Genomic DNA, 14,385 nt, shown 5'->3' with positions numbered 1-14,385 from the left:
GGGGCGGAGCCCTGTTCATAGCTGACCAATGAGGAGCTGTATTCCCGGTCGGGGGCGGGCCCTCGCGGCCCCACAGCCAATGGGCATGGGAGGCGCCGAGTGATGGACGGGCGGGCGGTGGCTGCGGCGGGCGGGGCGCGGCGCCCTTCCCGTGATGCCGCGGGAGCGGCGGCCGCAGCGGCCGCGACTCCATCCGGGTCCCGCAAGTACCGGGGTGGCGGGGCCGGGCGGCGGCCGCGGGGCTGGGGGGGGGCGCGGGAGCGGCCGCGGGGTCGGGGCGCGCTGGGGAGAGGGTGGGGGCGGCGGGACTGAGCTGAAGGGCCCGTACGAGCGGGCGCGGGAGCCTCGGCCCGGCTTCTTCGCCGCCTCTGCCGCAGGCCCGGTTCATTGTCCTTATTCCCCTCATCGATGCCTTATCCCCCCGTTCTCCCTCGCTCTCCTCCAGGCTCACTGGAAGGTCCGGAAGTGCCGCCCCCGGGAGCCGCCAGTGCCAGGTACGTCACTGCCGGGGCCGGGGGGACCTTGGCCGGGGGACACCCCCCGGCACCGGGGCTGGGAGGACTCGGCCCTACCCCGGCACCGAGAGGGCGGCAGCGGGAACTGAGCTCGCACCGAGGGGCGAAAGGTGAAGAAAATCCCTTAGGAAGTAGGTGGAAGTGCCTTAGCGGCCTAGCCCGTGCCGGGGGGCCCGGGGGCTGCTCGGGGCCGTCGTTTCCATCGAGCACCATCACCTGGCGAGGGGCTGAGCCTTCCCGGGCCCTGTCCCGGCCGCTCCCGCCCGCTCCCTCACCCGCGGCTCTGCCGGGAGTGGGTCGGGAGCCGAGGCCCCGGTGCCAGGGCGGCCCTGCCCCGGTCTGTGACACGGGCACATCGCGGCCGGGGCGGGCTCGGGGCTGGCCGCGCACCCGGGCGCAGCACCCCGGGGTGACCCGCAGCGGCTGTCCAGAGCTCTGGCCGCCCTCGGGGCGATGCAGGAGTGGCTCCTGCCTCGGCACGGGCGGCTCAGGACTCGGCACAGGCGGGTTCCCTGGCAGGGCTGCTGGTGGCACAGAGCCGGGCCCGGCTCTGGCACGCCACAGCTGCTGCCGGGGGCCTCATGCCGGCACGGCTCCGTCGGTTTGAGATGAAGGTGTTAGCCCATCAAATTGTATTTTTATGATTTTACATTAGAACTTTCCATGAGGGTGGCACAACACTGAAAGAGTCTGCTCAGGGAGGGCGTGGAGACATGTCCCGACTCTTCTGGAGCCATTCCAAACCCACCTGGACATGTTCCCGTGTCACCTGCTCTGGGTGACTGTGCCTTGGCAGGGGCTGCGACTGGATGATTTCCAGAGGTCCTTTCCAGCCTTAACAGTTGTGTGATTTATTTCAGGAGTGAAAACTCAACCTGATGCTCAAGGTCGGGATAAGCCTTGATTAGTGATGTTCCTGTCCCTCCTTGCTGGTGCTCCTCTCTATCTGTGCTGCTCTGCACAGGCAGTTTTGTCACTGAAGTGCTTAACTGGTGGGGAAAAATTGCTTCCATTCAAAAATGTACATAGGAACAATGCTCAGTAACGGCAGTGGGGCAAACCTATCACAGAATTTTGGAGAAAATCAATCTGTCCCTTCAAAAGTAATAACAGAAATAATACTTAAAAACAGGGCAGATTCAAATATCCCCAGCTGCCAGGGGCCTCACCAAAGAGTTATTTGCTGCTGTGGCTTCTGTTGTCAAATTTAACCAGTTCTGTTCACAGCAGCACTCAGGTGTTAAATAGTCTGAACTCCCAAGAAGTTTTTTGCTGTGCTGGTTCAAAGTTGCTGCATTCATCATGCAATAATGTGCTAATGAGGGTTGGTTTTTTTTGCCCTATGATAGCTTCACGAAGAGGAGCTTAGTAAATAGCTGTATCGTGATATTTTTCATAGAAAATTGCTGGCTGTGATTTTTTTTTTTTTCACTGAGATTTTACCAAGTGGTACTCCGTATCTTATGTGCAACCTCAATTCACATGGGTCATACTAGGAAGTGATTTTGCATACTAATACTGGAGATTTAATACTTCCTTAGTGGAAAGGAAGTTTAGATAAAACATGAGTTCACTTGCTTTCACTTTCACTTGCATCCCTGCTGCAATGAGCTGTATCCTTACTTCACTTTCCTTTTGATAAATGTCTTCTGTATTTTCCTCTGTTTTAGTAGTGGAAAACAACAGATCGCTTGCAAATAGTGAAAGGCTCCCAGGACTCAGAGAAAGCAATAATTGCTTGATTATATTGCCAGTTAATAACACAGCAATCTTGAAATATTTTTGTGCACTGACTTTTGTGCTGAATTTGTGTAATCATTATAATGTATAATCTTTTTGCAGAAAAAGCCTGCATGCTCCTAGCATGTTGTAAGAGACACAGACCTAGTGAATAAATACACAGTTGTGTATTTCTTATATATATTCATATATGCACACATTTATGTTTGAAGCAGGACCAGATAACCAAACTGATGCTTTCCTTTGAGAAGGTTACTGAGGCCTTTGTGATGTTTGAAGCTGAAATGCACATTTATTTATTCATTCATTCATTTATAAATATCTGCCTTTATTCTGTGTACTGAGAGAGGAGTAGACCATCTGACCATTTTGGTGCAGCCATTCTCAGTGGTGACTTCCATTTCTCTCAGGCCACTGTTTCTGGATATTTATGTTTCATCTATAACTACATGGTTAGGAAAATAAATTGAAACACAAACACACTAATTGAAAATGTAGCACAGCAGTAATATCTTGTGATAATTACTTAAAGCCAGAATGCTCTGTGTTAATTATATGCAAGTGGGATAGAGATTTTGGGAAAAACCCCTGAATTTCCAATTGAGGCAGTAGATAAAGGCATTGGTAGCAGTCAGTGCTGTTAATGTTGTGTAAAGAATTTCAAAAAAATGCCATTGTGGACACGTGTCCTTGTCTGGGTGTGTGGACTGCGGTGCTGCCCAGGAGCACATCAGTGCATTTGTATGTGCTGGAACTGCTTGTTCTCCTTTTCCCCTCAGTACAGTTTCCCAATTCAGAGCAGCTTTCTGCTGTGTTTTACTCTTGCTCCAGCATATTGGTGCTCAGGGAGGCTGAAGGTCCAGAAAGAGATATTAAATCATTCAATTTTGGGTCGAAGCAGAGGAAAAAGAGGTGCCTGGGCTTGAGCTGAGAGGTGTTACCTTTAGATCAGCATATTATTAAGCAAAAGGAAGGTACGATCCAAAACGGAATAAAGAGGAAACGTTTTTAGTTTATGCTGAAACTTTTGTGTCAGTCACCATGTGATTTTCCTGAGCCTGTTTTGGGAAGAGGGGCTGAGATGTGCCTGTAGCATGTGACAACAGGCAGTGCAGGAGTGGCTGAGTGGAGTGAGGGGAAGCAGTACCAGGAATAATTAAGTTTGTATTAATTGTGCTGCTCCCTTTCTTCTGTTGTGCACTCCAGTCACACAAAACCCCACAGAATGAGCACGTTTGAGGCAGGAGCTGCATCAGGGATGCTCAGCACGGCTGGAGAAAGGACGTTTACTCAGCAGAAGCTCCTGGGATTCAGGGAGTGTGGCTTCAGTGCAGGCAGAGCTGCTGGAATCCTGGGGTAAAACTGAGAAATTGATGCTGGAGCTGCTGTGTGAATCCCGGGGCTCCATCGTGTGGTGGGAGCTGTGCAGGCCAGAGCTGCAGCCTCAGGACTGGGAGCTGGGGCTGCCGAGATTGTCCAGCCCCACAACTGGAGTCAGTTTGTCCCCTGCCGCTTCTCTGGGGATTTTAAACATACTGGCAGGAAGAGCAGCCCTTGGGAATGTGGATTTTTTTTAACAGGGAAAGCAGATGACCCAGGGATTATTTAAAGCCTATCTCTCATAGTGTGTTGTACTGAAAAAGTGAACGTGCAGGTGCATGGCCCTGAGCTCCTGTGCTGCACTGGCTGTGACATCAGCAGCTCTGGATTCACTGGGGATGAGAACACCAGCTCAGTGGAGCCTGTGCCAGCACAATAATTTGTCAGGCTTCCCTGCTGCTGTGAGTGCCAGAACCCCGATGCATGGCAGGAGAGCAGCAGCACACAGCAGGCCTCCAAGGGGACCTGGCAGATCTCACCTGTCCAAGAGCATGGCAGTATAGGTGATGAGGCTTGGAAAGACTGTTAGAAATAATCCACAGTTAAAAATGCCCCAAAATGCAGGATTAATGTAAAACAGAATACTAAAAATAAAAGTTGTTTGATACGTGAGAGGTTGGTTAGGTTTGCAACTAAGCTTTGTCTAAAGGTGGAGAAATGAGACAGATCAGTTTCTAGGTTTATTATAATCCTATCTTTCAGGCTTAATTTTAAAAAATGCAGAAGCATTGCCTTACATTTTGTCAGATGTGAATAGGTATGTAACGCCTATCCAGGTTCTCAGAGTGCTTCAAACATTTTCAGTACCTAACAGAACCATCAGCTTCAGGCGCTGACTCTGGGACTTGATTGACTTCCTGGGGTCACTGTCCAGCTGAAGATGCAGGGCTGGTGCTGTGCAGCTCAGCTCCCTGGCCAGGCTGCCTTCCCCCTGAGGAATGGGAATTCACAGGGATTCTCAGCTCAGCTGCTGCAGGCTAGGATGCAGGAACGGGGAACTGAAAGCAATGGCAGCTTCTCTGCTGAATGTCAGCTCTGCTGGAGCTGATTTAAAAGAATGTGATGGGGGCTAGTGCTCTGTGAAGGTTTGACACTGACACAGAGCTGCTGTTCTGATCTATTCCTGCTTTGGACATTGGGATCAGCCCTTGTGTCCACACTGAAATTTATTTTCTGGTAGACGTGTAAGTTAGCAAAAGCAAATAAATGGGATTTATACCAGTTACAAGTGAGATTTGAAGGTTAATTCACCCAGATTTGTCATCGCTGTTTGTATAAAGGGTTCTGTAGTAAGGCACTGAGGGGGCTGGAGAGTAATTTGATTTTGTGTCTGTCCAAGGAATAACGTCATCCCTTTGTGTGAGTGCACGGGATCACGCGCTGTGTGCTTGGCAAGGACACCAACGGGCATCAGGGTGCTCTTGTTCTGAGCAGCCTTTGTTTGGAGAGTGGACTGAAAACAGCAGGGAGCCAGGGCCAGTTACATCTATTTCATGTTTTAAAAACTGCTTTTCTCTAAACGTTTTCAGCTATTGTATAAACTACCTGGACAAACAGTCGTTTTCCTTTGCAGCTCTGCTCTGGAGCTGTCCTTGCTACGAAGGGGGTTCTGAGTCACACATCTGTCTGGCAAGTGTTTTCATTTCAGTATTCCAAGATGATGTTGAGCTGTGTTAATGTGGAAATCGGCTTTAAAGTTACATCAGCAGCAGTTAGAAAACCTCAGACTTCTTTCTGATGGGAGAACATTTCTCTTCAGTGGCCTTTTGGTAAGGCAGTTTAACAACTAAATGTCAGGGTAGAGGCCATAATATTTTTGAGATTTGTTTCTAATAAAAGAATTCCTGTGCACAAGGCTTAATGTAGTTTAAGACTAGCAGAAGAAGCTCCCAGCAGTACTTTGGACAGTGCGTGATTTTTTAATCTTTTTTTTTTTAGCTATTGTTACAATAGGTGAAAAGGTTGCTCTCTGTAATAATATTTATTTAATCAGAAGTACAAATATTAGGGCCTCATCCCAATCTGTATAAATCAGTCACATAGCTGTGGTCCTAGACTGCATTATTTTTAAGTTCTAAAGAGGAGGAAATGTATGTCTGCCTGCAATGTCACTGATAGCCTTTTCTTCTGATTTCAGGTGAGAAGTGACACCTGTGGAACATGACTGGTAATTCAACAGAAGTTTAATGACTCTAGTTGCTGTGACTGCCACAACTTGCTTACCTAAGACCCAAGCAACTGGTAAAATTTTGACATTAAGAAACCTTATTTTTAACAGAAATTGCTTCTGTGAGTAGGGGGAGCAAGGGGAAGGATTTTTCTATGGTGACTGCTATAAATGCTCTCTGCAGCTAGCCTGACTTGTCTTGACTGAAGCAGCAATCCTGCCCCAGCTCTGAAGATGCCTGCACTGTGGGATGAGGTAGTAGGTTGTATAGTTTTAGGGTCATACCCACCACTGGGAGATAACTATACAATCTACTGTCTTTCCTAAAGCAGCAGATAAGCAACAATGGAAACTTCTCAGTTTTAAGCTCAATGCCAGATTTTCCTGAACTTCTGTACTTGTAGTGCTTATGACAGGACAAAATACTCATGTAATAGCTGTGGGAATTGTGTTGAGAGTTTTCTAGTTCTTGAAAAAGCTAGGTTTCATTCTGCATCATTTTTTCTGCTCTAATGAATAAAAAGTTCAGATTATTCCTGTATGTGTATGGTGGGGTAATCAAATCAAAGACTCCTGGTGTTCCAGTTGTTGGGGTGTTGTATCAAACATCCTTCAGAATGAAGCTGAGGTTGGCTGCTGAGCTCTTGCTGAGGTCTGTGCTTCTCTGTCAGAGTGAGGTAGTAGATTGTATAGTTGTAGGGTAGTTATTTTACCCTGTTCAGGAGATAACTATACAATCTATTGCCTTCCCTGAGGAGTAAAACAAACTGCGCTCCCTTGCAGCCAGTCCTGGGCTAAAAATACTCCTTGAGTGGAAGCAGATGAATTCAGGGCTGTAGAGCAGCAGTGGCAGGGTGTGCAGGACTGACAGTCAGCGGGAATGGTGCAGCCCCACAGGGTGTCTTTGACTTAACATGACTTTTCTCCCAAGGTGAGTGAGTGGCACAGGGCTGGCTGGGGATGGAAAATGTCCATGCTTTAGGTAGAGGGAGGAGCACTCCACAGAGAGGAGTTATTCCAAGCCAGTTAGGAGAATGTAAAACACAGGGAGCTCAGATTTGTACATTGGCACTTAAACTCTTCTGGCACCCCGGTTTCCATAATGCATTAAAACTCCATGACTCTCAAGTGCTTGGTAGAACTTGGAGGGAAAACTTAAAATTATCCTTCATTTATAAGTGTGCATGCTTTTCTGCAGCTTTTCCAGATCTAATGCGAAATTTAAGTGTTGGCAATTTTTGGCCAAAACTGACCCCGCACCTTTCTGGGGGTGTGTGAAGCTATGGAGTTTGAACATCCAAGAGCCAGCACTTTTCTCTGAGGTGCTATTGTTTCTGTAAAAAGGCTTTTAAAGTTGATTGCATTCTCTTTCCTCCTGCTGTGCTTGGTGCACCCAGCCTGTAACTGGTTCTGTGCTAGCACACCCAGCAAGCAGTAACAAAAAACCACAGGAAATAAATGGGTTTTGGCATGGGAAGTTTAGCTTGGGCAGGGTGAACATGGAGCCATTGGTGAGTGTTGCAGGCAGTGTTTGTCAGTGCTGCCAGTGTCACCCCGGAGTGTGTGCCCAGGCAGGGCAGAAGAGCAGAGCAGCTGGGTAGATAAACCCTGCAGAGAGTGAAGAACTGCCCAGAGGAAGCATGGGGCTCCTAGGAAGAGGTAGTAGGTTGCATAGTTTTAGGGCAGGGATTTTGCTCACAAGGAGGTAACTATACAACCTGCTGCCTTTCTTAGGGCTTTATTATAACACCAGGACCTTTTGGGCTCCAGCCTGCAAACCTCTGCAGCTTTGTGACGTGGAAAGAAAGGACAAAGGTATTTCCAGGTGTGCTGAGGCTTAATGGGAGCTGTGTCTTGGCAGATTTGTCCCAAATAGAAGTGTAGGAATGCTGGCTGGAATGCAGCATGGTGACACTGGGCTGCACTTTGGGGACACTGGGCTGTGCTGGGAAGGCAGCTTCTTTCAAAGCTGGAGGCCCTTAAGGTTAGGGTGAAGGTGAACTTCTGAACATCAAGGTACTGGTACTGTGTGCTCACAGAGATCTGAAATACACTTTTCATTAGGCTTGGTGCATTTCAAGTAGAAAAACTCCAGTTTTCCTTCCTCAGAAGTACCAGATTCCAGCTCCCCTGAAAGCTGGCACTCACCGGGCATGGGCACTGTGAGTGAAACAAGCTCTCAGTGGTGCATTATTTACAGCCCTGCAGGGGGAAGTGTCCAGAATGGTGGTGTGGTTTCTCATGGAATTGTTAAGAATGAGTCTATGGGTTTTGGTGTAATTTCTCTGCACCACAGCAATAGTTCTGGTAGGGCTCTGGCTGGTCGCTGTTCTGTGGGATACATAGATTTCAGTTCTGAGCACTTGGCAGCATTAATGTGCTGTGCTCACACCAGCCACTAGTTAAATTGCAAATCAGACACAGTCCTAGCTTATAAATATATTAAGTATTGCTTATATTGAACATTTTGTGTGAATTGAACTGTACTTTTTTGATTTAGTTAATAAAATACAGCATTTTGTGCAACTGATGGTGAATTGCCTTTACTTTCTCCTAAATGAAGGTGTGAGTTTTAAAGGAAAACACTGCCCACATTGAAATAAACTCAAGGCCATGTTTGGTCTTCAGTATAATTGCAACACTTTAATTTTAGTGTTAATTATTCTGGTATTAACTTTTGTTTAAGAGCTTTGGTGCAAGACTTCACTGCGGGTGGGGAATACCTGTTTATTGCTGAGCGTGCAGGGGAGCTCTGCTTATTCCACACCTGGTTTCTGACCATGAGTTTAAATTGCTGCACAAACATCTAGACTAGTCCAACATCTAGACTAGTTAGTCTTAACATAACTGCAGCTGGTGAGGTATCTACAGGTAAGGCTCAGGCAGCGAAACACCAGTGAGTTTGATTTTGCCAAATGCCCTAAAAGCTTTAATATACCTTATGTTTTATAAATATAAGTGGTATTACAAAAGGTTTCAATAATCCGTGCTACCCACTGCAGCTGCTGGTTCAGCAGTCTTGTCTCACCAGGTTCTTTCTCACCTGCGTCTGTCCGGATTCCCCCCAGTAGATGGGGTCTGCTCAGTGAGGCTCAGGGTTGATTTGCCTTTTGCATGTGTGTATTCTGAGCTGTGCAAGGATGAGGTGACACCTTGTAAAAAAGGCAAAGGTTAAAGAATGCACAGCCAGCAGTGCAGAAAGGGTTGCAGCAGCGGTAGAGACTTGTTTACCACCCATAGTGCAATGGTTGTGTCATGGTGGTCTTGGAAACATTCCAGTGTTGCTCCAAAAATAGAACACACAGCCCCAGCCCAGATGCACATCCCAGAAGGATCTGTGTGCTGTGCCCTTCCGTGCAGAAAGGTGTGCTCTGGAATCTCCCTGGGGTGTGAAACCTGAGACCTGTTGGGCTTTTTCTGGGAGAGGAACCTCTGCAAATGAACATCCCTGTACTTGCAGAGGGCTCTGGGTGCTGGGCCATGGTCACGGGAGGGGAACTTGGTGCATTGAAAATTCTCTCCCTTGTGTTGACAACTTGGGGTGTGGCAGCCTTCATGTCCAGTTCTGGGATCTCCAGTAGAGGAGGGATGTAGAGAGTCCAGAAGAGTCCCTGGACCTGCTCCCAGGGTGGGAACCCTCTGGAGCCAGGCTAGGGGAGCTGGGAGTGCTCACCTGGAGAGGAGAAGGCTCTGGGAGAGCTCAGAGCCCCTGGCAGGGCCTAAAGGGACTCCAGGAGAGCTGGGGAGGGACTGGGGACAAGGGCTGGAGGGACAGGACACAGGGAATGGCTTCTCACTGCCAGAGGGCAGGGCTGGCTGGGTTATTCGATACTGACAGTGCTGGGTTAGTGGTTGGATCCTATCTAAAGGACCTTTTCCAACCTGAAGGGTTCTGTGACATCTTTATGCCAGAAGGCCCTTCTTGCTCTCTCCCTGGCTCAGCAGTGAGCTGGACTTCAGTAGGTGCCGACAGGTTTTTACTTCAAAAGACAAAGGATAAAATATCTGATATATGTGCAAGGGCGGAACAAAAACCCTTGAAAGAGAGGAAGGCAAGTCTCAGGTACACTGGGCAAGAGACCAGTGAGACAGGTCCAGCTGAGATCATTGCTTTCAGCTCAGCCTCCCAAAAGAACAGACATCCCTCCATTCTAGAGCCATCAGAGCATGGTGTGGCCTTCAGCCCTCAAGCTGAAGCTGTGCATTTAATGTCATAGTTCTGTAAAGATGAGTCCTGGCAGGAGCTACTGCAGGCATCAGATGTCAGTGTGTGTTGTTGCAACATGAGAAATCAGACTTGTTCTTATTTGTTCTATTGGTTCTAGTGGAATTGGATTTTTTGGCTGCTTTGTTTCAGACACTTAAAACCACTCTAGTGGAGAGGCACTGGAAAATCAGACACTGTTCTCTTCCAGCCTGTTGTATTAAAGCAATCTTCAAAATAAAGCTGTTACAAGCCACATAATGCTACAAAGGACTGTATTTTTGGCAACTGAAAAGGTCCCTTCTGAAACAGGAGAACGTTTCTGAAAAAATACTCCTTTGACATTAAAACTCCATACAGATGATGTCAAGCTGGTTAGTTAAGCCCAGCACAGCATAAAAGCAGGGAAAAGGATGAAGTCCCAGTTCTGTGAGGGGATTTGCTGCTCCCTGTGCACCTCACCTTGTGTGTTACACACCCTTTAGTACACTCCCAACAACTCTGTGTAAATGAGGGGAAAAGAGCAAGCAGTGATTAACCAATCCCAAAGTACTGCTACACATTAACCCCCATCCTCAGCAGGAAGTGGCTTCTGCAGTAGCTCCCTGAAATGAGGGGGGATAAGAGGTGTAATTTGAACTTCCAACTCCTGCAACTGTAAATTTGCCCCCAGCTCACACTGTGCCTGGTGGAGCTGTTGGGCCCTGATATAAACACTGAAGGGTCTTAGGCCAGAAGAGCAGGCAGAGCCTTTCCTAGGTGTACATTTTACTGAGACCAAGGCTGAGGCTGTTTGTAGAGCCTGATGTAATTCCTGATGGGTTCTTCATCAGCTGCCCAGCACTGCCCCAACTGAGGGGATGCACAGACAACACTGCAGATCTTCCTCAGTTCAGAGCAAACCTCATCAGACCAGTGGAAAAACCTACAGGTAAGGGGGATAGGTGGAACATTAGGCCTGAGAGTAACTAAGGAGTGTGAAATGAGTGTCTGAAGGATGCAAAGGCAGGAAATAGGATTCTGGTTGAAGGCTGGTGAAAAGTTGCAGCTGACTGTCACACAAATGTGCAGTGAGAGAAGTGAAGCTCCTGTGCAGGGAGCTGAAATGGGTGCAGTGCCAGCCAGCAGCTCTGAGGAGCTGAGCTTTGACAGGAACAGACGTGTTTAAACTGGGGTTCAGCTGAGTTAAGGCAAATCCTTCCCTTCATCTCAGGACAGGATTTCATTTTGAACTCAGAATAATTCACAGAATCTTGAATATCCCAAGCTGAAAAGGACCCCTGTGGATTACTGGGTCCTGCTCCTGGGCCTGCACAGGAGACCCCAGGAATCCCACCCTGTGCCTGAGGGAGTTGTCCAAACACTTGATTGAAATAAAGCCTACAATTAACTCATTCTATTAATTAACATATTAAGAGAAGACTTAGACAAGCTACTAATTATTAAGTACTCTTAATTAATTATATTTGCATACTATAAATTAAAATATTCTAAAAATTATTAGAATATTAATTGGCTTGTAACAGATTATCAGTTTTTTATTTATTTATTTTTAAATCAGAGCTAGGAAGGGCTTGTAGACTGGGCAGCAGGAAGGTGAGGATGTGGGGAATGCACTGGGCACTCTTCCAGGGCCCTGTGCCAGCCTGGGCCCCTCAGGGCAGAGGCTGCTGGCCCTTGCTGAGGGACTGGTGCCTTTCAGAAGTGTTTGCTTTGAGGGGCTTGGCCATGTCTGCTTAGCCCAGCTGTGAACAGAAAGATGCTGTTAGCACACTGGGAGATACAGGAGTTAATTATTACAATATCACAGAATCCCAGAAATGTTTGGGTTGAAAGGGACCTTAAAGCTCATCTTGTTCCACACCTGCCATGGACCAGGCTGTTTGTTTATTCATTGTGAAGGGAATTAGACCAGATGAAATTTTCCAAAGCATTTAAAGTATATTTCTGAGGTGTGTGATAATGTTTTTACTCTTAGTAAAATCCCTGTTTTCTGTTTCAGATTTCAACCCTGGTAAAACCTGTGTTCCCACTGGATTGCCATGACTCACTGAACTTCACTTTGTTGCAGAAATCTGAAATGGGGCCAAGAAATTCCAAGATTACCTTCTTAAGGAAAGAAATACCCACTGCATTACTTGTCCTTCAAACCCCATTCAGTGACCACAGTGTTGTGTTTCAAGCAGGGCCAACACAGGAGTTTTCCTTTCAGCTGCTCTTGAAATGTAGGAACTGAAAATCACGGAATATGCTGAGTTGGGGGGAACCCAGAAGGATCATTGAGTTCAGCTCCTGGCCCTGCACAGGACACCCAAATAACCATCCCCAGTTCCCCTCTATCCCCTTTCCTTTGGAACAGGGGTAGCTCAGGGCTCCTGTGGATCCAGCTGCAGCACAGCTGTACCCAGAGCTTTCCACCTGCTCTGCCTGTCCTGCCATTGTTGGCTCACTGGGGAATATCCCAGGTGTTCCCAGACTCCACTGAGCTGCAGCTCTGACAGCAGCCAGATCTAAGCTGCTCTGGAGCTGTGTTTATTGGGTTTAATAAGCTGATGAGGAGGGCAAGTGCTCAGGAATTGATCTCCAGAAATGTAAGAAGTGCTGATGAGTGAATTTGATGCTGAGCAGGGTGTGGCACTCTGGAGAGCAGCCCTGGGCTGATCACTGGGCCATCCCTCCACCAAAATGGGCAACAGAAAATAGTCCAGTGCTGCTTTTAGATTTAGAACAAATTCTGTGACTGAATGACAACAAAACATCTGTGCACCTCTGCCCTGGAGCCAGGCTAGGAGAGCTGGGGATGCTCACCTGGAGAGGAGAAGCTCCAGGGAGAGCTCAGAGCCCCTGGCAGGGCCTAAAGAGGCTCCAGGAGAGCTGGAGAGGGACTGGGGACAGGGGATGGAGGGACAGGACAGGTGGAATAGCTTCCCACTGCCAGAGGGCAGGGCTGGATGGAAGATTGGGCAGGAATTGTTCCCTGGGAGGGTGGTGAGGGCCTAGCACGAGTTTGAATGCTCATTTTCCAGCCCCAAACACATTCATTGTCTGACAGATAAGCCATGACAAGTGTTTTTCCTACATTAAAATAAACCAACACCTCATGAGGCAGAGCTGGGAGCTTTAGGTGTCCCCGAGCTGTGCTCAGCAGGGTTGGAGGCTGTGGATCCCTCCCAGGAGAACGCCCTGGCTGCCCTTTGGCCAGTGCAGTGCTGAGCTCTGGCAGTGACTGCCCCTGGGAGGGTTTCTGTGTCTGTGCTGCCCTCCAGGTCATAAACAGCCCAGATGTTACTTCAGCTCCCACTGACACATCTCTACCAATAAAGTGACAGGCTGCTGTGCAGATAATGCCCCAAAATATTTTCTCAGGTTGGTTCAGGGTTAGGGGAGATGGTAAAGACACTTTAGCAGTGAAATAATTCCTTGCCCACCATCAATGACCTCATGAGACGCAGTCATGAGATAAGGGTTTGCGTCACCATCTTTTATGTAAATTCTTTTTTAGGGCTGGTAAGGGAGTGTTACAGTTGGCCACTTCATAAAGGAAAACAAACAGATGGAGCTCTATTTTTAGTCTTCTGAGAATATATAACTCACAAATGCCATTTTTCCAGAGGTGATTCTGTGAGTTTCCACATTTCTGCTTATGGTCAGCAGAGCTTTTAACAATGGTTTGCACATTAAATTCATGCGACAGTTCCATACAAAGCTTTGGAAGTGCTGGTTTGATACCTAACAGAAAATACACAGGTGGCTTCTTCTAACATGCATCTTTGGCAGCTTCATCAAAACTCAGTCAATTCCAATGAAACATTTTGAAAACTGTTACCTACAAACAAGGCAAGTAACCAAACCAAACTCTATATTCTCTACTGCCTAAACCATGGTGGATGTAACCCTCTCTCATGTTTTCAGATTCTTTACTGGCCACATTTAGTGGATCTGTTACTGCTTGGGTAGTTTGAGTGGGTATTTTCCCTGTACAGTGATAAAACCCCAAGCAAATCTTTATAAGGTGTACCTATACAACATTGGTGTTTTAGCACTGTTTACCCAAATAAAAGTGATTTTGATACTTGAGGCTCTGGGATCAGCTTTCCCTGCTGAGGTAGCTGCTCTCAGAAGTGTTGCTCCAGAGCTCTTGTGCCAGGAAAAGAACATTTTTTCCAAAAATAAAAAAATAGGATTTTAGATATGGTGAAACCAATTCAAAGCATTTAACACTCAAGGGAGCAGTAGCAGATTGAATCTGTTCTGTCACTACAGCCCCAGTTCTCTGAGCTGTTGATGTTACACATCCAAAGAAACTGCAAATGTAAGTGTGGGCTGCTGGGAGAGTTCTCAAATCAGTGTGGTCATGGCTTATGTTAACTTCTTCAAAG

At 47.5% G+C, this 14,385-nt stretch overlaps 1 long non-coding RNA gene across 5 annotated transcripts; it reads left to right on the top strand.

Annotated features, from left to right (window-relative positions):
* Positions 1–406: 406 nt before the first annotated feature.
* LOC310913731 lies at positions 407–13,804 on the top strand. Of its 5 annotated transcripts, none has more exons than XR_014590887.1 (4): positions 407–494; positions 5,209–5,264; positions 5,773–5,876; positions 12,009–13,804. It is a non-coding gene; the product is annotated as an uncharacterized lncRNA (long non-coding RNA). The 5 variants fall into 5 exon arrangements; XR_014590890.1 differs by lacking the exon at positions 407–494 and adding an exon at positions 517–625; XR_014590888.1 differs by lacking the exon at positions 5,209–5,264 and having other exon boundaries at positions 424–494.
* The last annotated feature ends 581 nt before the right edge of the window (positions 13,805–14,385 follow it).

This window comes from Zosterops lateralis, assembly GCF_965231275.1.
Source record: "Zosterops lateralis genome assembly, chromosome: 11".
Taxonomy (NCBI): Eukaryota; Metazoa; Chordata; class Aves; order Passeriformes; family Zosteropidae; genus Zosterops; species Zosterops lateralis.
The sequence above is the reverse complement of the archived record's forward strand: the minus strand, read 5'-3'. Positions and strand labels throughout refer to the sequence as shown.